We start from the raw sequence: 8261 nt of genomic DNA, 5'->3' as shown, positions 1-8261 counted from the left end.
GCTGCTCTTGTTACCCCAGAAGGAACCTGGGGAATGATGTATGGGCCTGACAGCAAGATTAAACATCCCATTTACTGCGCCCTGTCTGCAGAATTCAGACAGCAGAGGCACAGGGAACAGTAATGATAGCCACAGAGCAAACAGAAAACAGATACTTCTCATCCTTAGCTCATTTCTTTAGGGGAAAGGGGCAGAGGGAGAAAAAGGAGAAAACAGAGAAAATAAACTGCAAAAGGGAGAAGGAGAAAAAGCATCAGAAGGAGGCTTTATTAACACTTGATTCAAATGAGCTCAAAGTCAGTACAGGGTTAGCAGTTTCTCTCTTGTGGCAGAGAAGCTGAGGACTGTGCAGCTGGGAGCTTTGCTGTTGCACAGCCCAGTCACTTGTGCTTAATATTGCCCTGAGTATCATCTTCTGACATTTTCTGTGGGGGTTTTTTGGAACTGCAGCTGCTCTGGGCCGAGTGGGTGCTCAAGACAACATGTGAGATGGCTTTGAATGCAAAACGGGGCTGGTGGCAGGTACCCAAGGCTCTGCCTTGCTGCTGCCTCTGTGCCAGAAAGCAGCAGATGGGAGAGGAGCTGAGAGCAGCTTTGGGAAGGCAGAGCTGGTTTGGCCCAGCTGCAATGGACTGAGATGTTCAGGCTGGAACTGGTCCCAGGAAGCAGCCTTGGTGGGACAGCTGGTTGCAGGGGTGAGGATGAGCTCTTCCCAGAACTTTTTGCACTCAGCTACAAAGAGAGGCAGAAGTGGAGATCAGAAGGTCATCTCTTTGAGGACGCTTGAATCTGACCTAGAAGTGAGGGATGTAGTTAAGCCAAGTGTTAAACCACTGTGTCTTGACTGTGTGTTTTAGGATGACAGTTTGCAATGCTGAATGGTTACAAAAGAATTATTCTGACCAGGCCAAGAGCTGATTTTGAAGAACTGCTGTAAATCAGCCAAACAAAAATCCCTTGGCTTTACAAGTAGCATCTGCATCATTTTTCCTCCTCCCAGAACTCTCTGCCCTTTCCATAAATGACTGGAGAATCAGCTTCCCTTCCCTTTCCCTGACCAATCTCCGTGCCTCAGGAAATCCTATCTGCACACCTGCTATATACTGGGACCTATTGAGAACCTTTAAACTTCAAACACACATAAGAGCCTTGGGCAGAGAGCACTGGGTAAGTCCACTCATCTCAGCTGGAGTATTTCTGGTGTGCAGGATGGAGCTCCCAGCATGTGGGCATCCCTTGCTTGGTGGGACTGACCCAGTGGTTCTCTTGGGGTCAACACTATATGCCTTTGAGCTGAACATGGGAATGGCTTTGGTGGAGTTTGTGACTTTTTCACGGCTCAGTAAATGTCGCTATGAAATGATCACATCCAGCCACGCGTGATGGATCAGCAACAAAAAAGGTCAGACCCAACTGTAAATATTTCAAGCCTTGTAAAATATTCATTGGGAGCTATGAATGCAGAAGAAGAGGGATGGGCCAGAGATCCTCCAGCCTGCTCCATGCTCCTGCATCCGGGTGCACAGCTGCTGCTGGATCTCTTTGATGTAGATGTAGCAGAATTAATCTGGACTATTTATCTCTTCTTAAAACAGAAGGAACAATCTTCAGTGTCTGGGGCATATAAGAACCTGGAGTTTGGTTGGGCTGTACTCAGATGACACAGGAGAAGAAGTTGGCAAAGGAACAGGGAGATGTCAGGATGGGGAATGGAGTTGCAGAGCTACTGCTACCTCCCCCACAAAGCACTGAAATCCCACAGCCTCCCCATGAATCCTAATCTCAGGTGGATAAAGGTAGCAAGACAGATTTCACTCCAAATTACAGACTGTTCCACTGCTCCCCACCTCCTCTTCCAGCAATTTCAGAGGCATTCATCACAAACCAAACTTTTCCACCAGTTTCTTGTCAGCTGTAATCTCTTCGGATGCCTTTGTGTTTTCCCTGCCCTCCCTCAGTGTTTGCAGTATGCCCTAATTCATGACAACTGGTGGTGTTTGTTATTGGTAGAGCAACACTGAGACCAAGATCAGGCCCAGCTGTGCTCTGCGTTTGACAGTTATAAGTAAAAAGACAGCTTCTACCTCCAAAAAGCTCAGCACTTGAAGTCTGCAATGAGAAACAACAGATGGAAACAGAATCATGGACTACATGGGACAGCAGGGGACAGTAGTGGAGTTTTGTCTTTCTTATAATAGGTACTCTTCTTATTTAACAACATACTTCCTGCCCCTTGGCAAAACTCTCATCAAATATCAATAGATGCCATCACATCTGCTTTTGCTGGACCAGTGCTTCAATAAATAACCCCCATTTTTTCCAAGGGTTGTTGCAAAGTCCTGGCTCTCACTCTGAAGGAGAACATGGTGCTTTTAACAAATGCCCCCCCCAACAGTGCTCCCTATTGAGAAAGGTCTGTATAGTAAAGCGGTTTTGCTGGAGACTGGCAGTGCATACAAATAGTGCTGTCTGTTGGCTCATGCACCCGGGGTCTATTGTATTTCTTGCTCACAGCCTGAATGGATTTCTTGTGCTTTCCCAAAGGATTTCTGAAGAAATTATGTATTTTGTAAAAATTAGCTACTAGCTCAAACTCCTTTGCTCTGCTCTTTGCATCATCATACTGCTCTTAGGAGCTTTTTGGAGGGCAAGATTGGATTTCTTCCTCTGCCCAAATATCTGCTGTTCATACCAGAGGTGGTGAGAGGAGGCTCAGACCCCTCCTGGAGAAAAACGATTTAAGCAATATCCAGACACTGCATGAGAGGGAAAGATGTCAGCTGGCCAGAAGAGCTGCAAACCTGTGCCAGGAATATCAGTGGGTCAGGAAGCCTGGTAGAAAGCAGCCACATTTCCCTGGTTCCATGCCATGTGCGCAGGCTGATGGTTGATCTGTACAACCATGAGACCTGGAGGCTGCAGAGAGCAGCTGGAGGGATCAGAGCACAGTCCTGGTGTTCTGGGGTCTTCCCAAGTAGATGTCACCACCCTGACCAGCAGACTCGGGTATCCCAGCTCCTCTGTTTGCGTTCCAAGTCCTTCAGACCAATTAGGCTCAGTTTGTATTGTTGTTTTTCCTCCATCCCCAGCTGTCAGCTTCACTGGTGCTCCTGACACCAGAAATGTGACAGCCGCGCTGGGAGCATCCCGCTCCACACATCACTGCTTGTGCTGCATCCCCCGCAGACAAACACACACCATCCCCAAGACCCGCAAAATGCCACTGCCTGCGAGGAACGTGTCCAGCTGGAAGATGACAAGCAGTGGGAGCTGACCTGCCATCAAGCTGGGGCCTCGTATGCAACCAATTATGAGCATAGGGGAGCACCAAACCCCTTGTCTGGGGCAGGAGGGCATCAGATCCATCCCACTGGCTCTGTATATAGGCACTAACAATTTCTGTACGGGTATTAAATGTGATAAAGCCTCTACTCATAGCTAGGACATATCAGAGGGAATGGAGCTGTTGATTGAAGGGGCTATTTTTACAGTCAATTCTCCAAGCAGTTTAATGGTCATGAGCGGTCAAGACCTCTGTTTTATATCTCACCACTAAGAAGGATGCCCGGAGCAGTGGGAGCTTCCCCTAATCCCATAGGCTGGGGCTGAGATTTCAAGGGAAGAGCACCACCTGCTGACATCCCTTCCTTGCAGCTTTCGGAGGTGACCATGCACAGGCTCGGGACTTTCACAAGGGACTGCTATGAAAACTGGGGAAGCTCCCATTCCTATGGGCAACTTCGTTTCTTTGCTGTTTTAACTGAAATTCGGGCTCCCATGTCCGTGTACCTCTGAGCATGAGGCCCACCTTTAGCATCACCTTCCAGTTGGGACCTGCAGGAACTCCTCTTTATGTCTCTCTGAGCAAGCCTGTGTGGTCCAGCCCTCACTGTAGGATCATCAAGCACCAGTGATGGGGATCCTGAGATGAAAATAAGTGACCCTGTTCCCCAAACCCTTTAATAGAAAACTGTTAAAAACGCAGTTAGAAAGTGGTGATTCTTGGTTGCCACCAGTCAAGGGCTGGATGTGAACATCACCATCTGATTATCCTTTGTAACAGTGTAAAGTAATGGACTCTTTTGGCTTCTGACTTCTTCAGAAAGGGTGTTTTTTTTTTCCCCAGCGCTGCACATCAAGGACTGAGGTATTTTAAATATGTATAAGCTGATGGAAAGCAGTCATGAAAGAAAGAGTGTGGCTGATGAGCCTGTGTGAGGCATTTCTATTGCTGAATTAATTGGTGTAGGAGATGAGGCAGACACATGGTGAATTGTCTGCCTTTCAGAGCACTTTAATAGAAAACACACAGATTCACTCTTTGACACTTCCTCTGCCTTGGCTGGTCTGTTCCCTGGATGTGCTGGACCCATGTCTGCTTTTCCACCTTCTTACCACACATTTGAGTAGTTCCGTTGCTCTCGCTCTAAGTTTTCCTCTCTATTTGACCCTCCATCCCTTTAATCAGCTCAGAGGTCTGATTGCAAAACCAGCTACCCGTGTCAGGATCAAGCCTTGGTGCTCAGTATCCCCACAGCATCCTGCTGCTTTGGGATGAGATCCTGGAGCTCGGGGACACCTCTTCATTCTCCCAACCCTTGGGAGAGGCTGGATGGATCAGGAAGGACTCCCTCTCCTTGTAGCACACGCAGTCCATTCAATAGAAATGCTATGAGTGACGGAAGGCCTAAGTGATGGAAATGCATGGCTGTGAATTGAGAGAATCTGTAAAACTGAGTGTCCTACAATGAAGTACACACCAAGCAGAGGAGAAATGGCCAAACTGGAGGAACTTCCCCAACAGCTGCAAAACCTCAGCTGAATGTAAAGGCAGGCACAAGCAGAAGGAGCTGCTCTGGCTGCCAGCAGGCACTGGGAAGGACTGGGATGCACTGGGGGGGATGGTGCTCCCTTCGTAGTGAATAGTAACAGACTGAGCCACCAACACACCTCCTGAACACCTCCCCCTTCCCCCATCCACAGAGCACAGAAAAAGACCCCGCTATTTTCTTTTCACCTCCAGCCTGACCTTTTCAGCTAAGACATTCATTCCGTGTTTAAGAAGTTGAAAAGACACACTTTAAATCTGCGTGGACTCAGTTCCTTTTTAATTCGCCTGGTGTTTTCCCTCTGTTTGACCTAAATTTGCTCCCCCACATCACCGCTTGCCCCAGATTTGTTGGGCCTGGAAAGAAGCCCAGAGAAGGAAAAGAAAAAAGAAAGAGGGGCGGTTGGGCGGGGGCGGGGGGGAAGGGGAGGAGGGGAAAGAACAAAAAAAGAAGAGAAAGATACTCACAAAGCCCCATTTGTTACATTTTCTTTGAGTAGATTGATCCAGCTTTCCTGCTCAGCTTTGCTCTGTGTCCAGACAATGAAGATGCACTTTTCCCTGCTGGCATAATTGGCTGCAATTAAGCCGTGGACAAGATGTTTGGTTAACGATCCACAGGAGACACAATTTGGGGATTAGGGGAGATCTGGTTTCCTGAGAGTTGGCCATCATCTTTCTCTGCGTCTGCTGCTGGATGAAGCAGCCTTCGTCCCCCTCCCTAAGCACTGCTCAGCTGAGGTTCTTGAAGGGTTTGGCAGGTCACCAACAAGCAGGACCAGCCCCGGGTTTTGACCATTAGCATCTTGGATGGGGCTGTTGCAGTGGAGACTGTAGGGGGGATAAATATTTACATAGAGTCTCCCAGAACAAAGATAATTTCCTATCAGTGTGTAGGTGGCCCTTATTGATGTCTCCACATGGGACCACACGTTTTCATTGGCCTCAGCATGGATCCTCAGCAGGAAAAGAACAATTTTCTCCTGTAACCCATATACCTTATTTCTGATAATTTACATTACACGGGTGCTGGAGCCCTGGGTTTGACCCACACAACCACCTGCAAAGCTTTGAGCCACAGGGTGCTGAGGATATGCTGAGAGGCACCGAGGAAGGATCCACAGCCTGTTGTACATCTGTGATCTAAATCCACTTAATTAAAGGCCCACTCATGGCTTGGGTGCACACAACCCTGCTGGGATGTGAGCTGTCCTCCCTGTCAAAGGGCTCAGTGTTTTTCCAGGGTTTGAGGTAAGAGGGATCGTGGTGAGAAAACAGGAACCTGGGGGGGGGGGGTTTCATGCTTTGTTTTCCTCTTTGCTGTAACCTTGCTTCCAGTGGATATTGCAGAGCCCAACCTTTGGCTGCTCTGAACCCGCATTTACATCGCTTCTCAGCCACAGGCACTGACCTCGGTAAATCCCAAATGCGAAGTATAGCAAACGTGAAGCAAACAGAACATGTGTGAGCTGTGCCAGGATGGGGGGGGGGGGAGGGAGGCCTGCAACCTGGGGTCGGCTTTAGAGACCCCCAAAGAGCTACACAAAACCCCACTGCCTGCAGCTGGGAGTCAACCACCTTCTCCCCATGCATTGATGCTCCTCCGAAGCACCCCAGCAAAATCCCTTTGAGCTCCTCCTCACTGATGGGATCCCTGCTCTGCTAATCGCATCCGGGATTCCCCGCAGCCCCCCCCCCCCCCCCCCCCCCCCCCCCCCCCCGACTCCGCAGCTCTGCTCTGCAGATGCAGCCCATTACAAAGCAGAAAGGGGTGAAGGGGGAGCATCCCCACCTCCAACACATTAAATCTCTTGGGTGGGTAATAACCAGAAGGTCAGTGGAGGAACAGGCTGTAAAAACGCTGTTGGGATCATTTGGGAACCTCAGCAGCTTCTCCCGCTGTAAACAGCTGGAGACAAACAACCTCTTCTGCCCAGAACCCACTCCCGGGAATTCTTCTTTTTTAGGGCATGTTTCCATTTCCATCCCTTGACCTTTCTCTGCTGCTTGCAGCAGTTCCTCGGCCCTGGGCAAAGCTCCCAGCACTGCCGCAGTTAAAGCGTCCAATAGTGGGAGAAAGAAATTCCCTCTGCAGGGGTGAGAGAGGCTGGGCTGCAGCTCCCGGCTTTGTATAAATCAGGACAGATTGAGAACGGCCTGACGGGGCCTTTCGGTGGGGGCACGTCGGGTTTTGGCTAAATAAACATTTCCGTCTCTATGGAGAGCGTCACGCTGAGCCCATAAAACGTCTGGGTGAAGCTCTGCTTTGTCAGAAGGCTGGGGAGGGGGGCTCGAGTGGCTCCATTCTCATAAATCCTAGTTGTTCTTTGCTTTCTTTTTCCCCCTCTGAACTGCTCTCCAGGAAAGAGAGATTGGAGAGGTTGCGCCTTTGCCTCGCTGCACTCAGTCTCATAGACTCATAGAGTCATTCAGGATGGAAAAGACCTCTAACATAACCCAGCCCACCCCCACCGTGCCCACTGACTATGTCCCTCAGTGTCATATCTCCACATTTCTTTAACCCCTGCAGGGATGATGATTCCCCGCCTCCCGGGGCAGCTGCATCACCACTCTTTCTGAGAAGAAAAAGTTGTTCCTAACACCCAAACTGTATCTCCCCTGACACTATGTAAGGCCTCTCACCCTATAAACCACATAGTTGTCTTCTCCATCCTTCTTACCATGCCATGCAATGGTTTTGTTCCTAGTTAAGTGCCCTAAAGCTGCTGCTAATAAATTGGTAAGCCATGACTTGGTTTCGGTTCTGTTGCTTCTAAGATGAATTCTGGGATGATTTGTGACTAGAAAATACAGCATTGTGTCAGCTGGTGCTGCAAGCGGATGGCATCTTCATACAGAAGGGAAAGGCATCAGAAATTCTGGTGCCTCTCTGTGTTATTCTGGTCCCCCCCATCAGCTACTGATAAGCTTTGTAAGGAAGAAGAAGGTCTCTTTGCAACACATTTCTGCTGGTAAAAGGAAAAAAGGAACCTTGCAGCATCTTGGGCATGAGGCACGCTCAGCTGGTGCTGTAAGAGGCAAATAAATCACACTTATACACCCAGTGCCACAGCAGCGAGGGAGCTAACACAATATTGCTGTGTCTGCCGGCACGCACAAATGTCTCTGAGATGCAAAAAGAGAAACACACATCAAGTCCAATTTGCATAGCATTATAGTTTATTAAAAATACGATTGCCTGAGATGGGTGTCCTGGACAAGATAATTGACATGTATTTATGGTCTTCTTGAGAGCAAGTGACAGGTAGCGATGCAGTGTGGCCTTGCATGTAGAAAAGAGTTTCCCTTGCGAGTGTGCAGAGGGCTGCCAGTGTGGAGGGCACTGCAGCCCCGTTTAAATGGGCAGTAAGGCATGGGGAGGATGCTTGGTTCATGTCAATGAGGAGCAGAGTGTTGAGTGCAGCAGTTCCCC

General features: G+C 49.0%; 1 long non-coding RNA gene across 1 annotated transcript; it reads right to left on the bottom strand.

Annotated features, from left to right (window-relative positions):
* Positions 1-238: 238 nt before the first annotated feature.
* On the bottom strand, positions 239-5567 carry LOC116654351. Its single transcript, XR_004309547.1, has 2 exons — positions 5297-5567; positions 239-794 (listed from the first exon to the last, which is right to left on the bottom strand). It is a non-coding gene; the product is annotated as an uncharacterized LOC116654351 (long non-coding RNA).
* Positions 5568-8261: the final 2694 nt, after the last annotated feature.

The sequence above is a fragment of the Coturnix japonica genome, chromosome 23, assembly GCF_001577835.2.
Source record: "Coturnix japonica isolate 7356 chromosome 23, Coturnix japonica 2.1, whole genome shotgun sequence".
Classification (NCBI taxonomy): Eukaryota; Metazoa; Chordata; class Aves; order Galliformes; family Phasianidae; genus Coturnix; species Coturnix japonica.
Note: the sequence above shows the minus strand (reverse complement) of the source record. Positions and strands in the feature narration are given on the sequence as shown.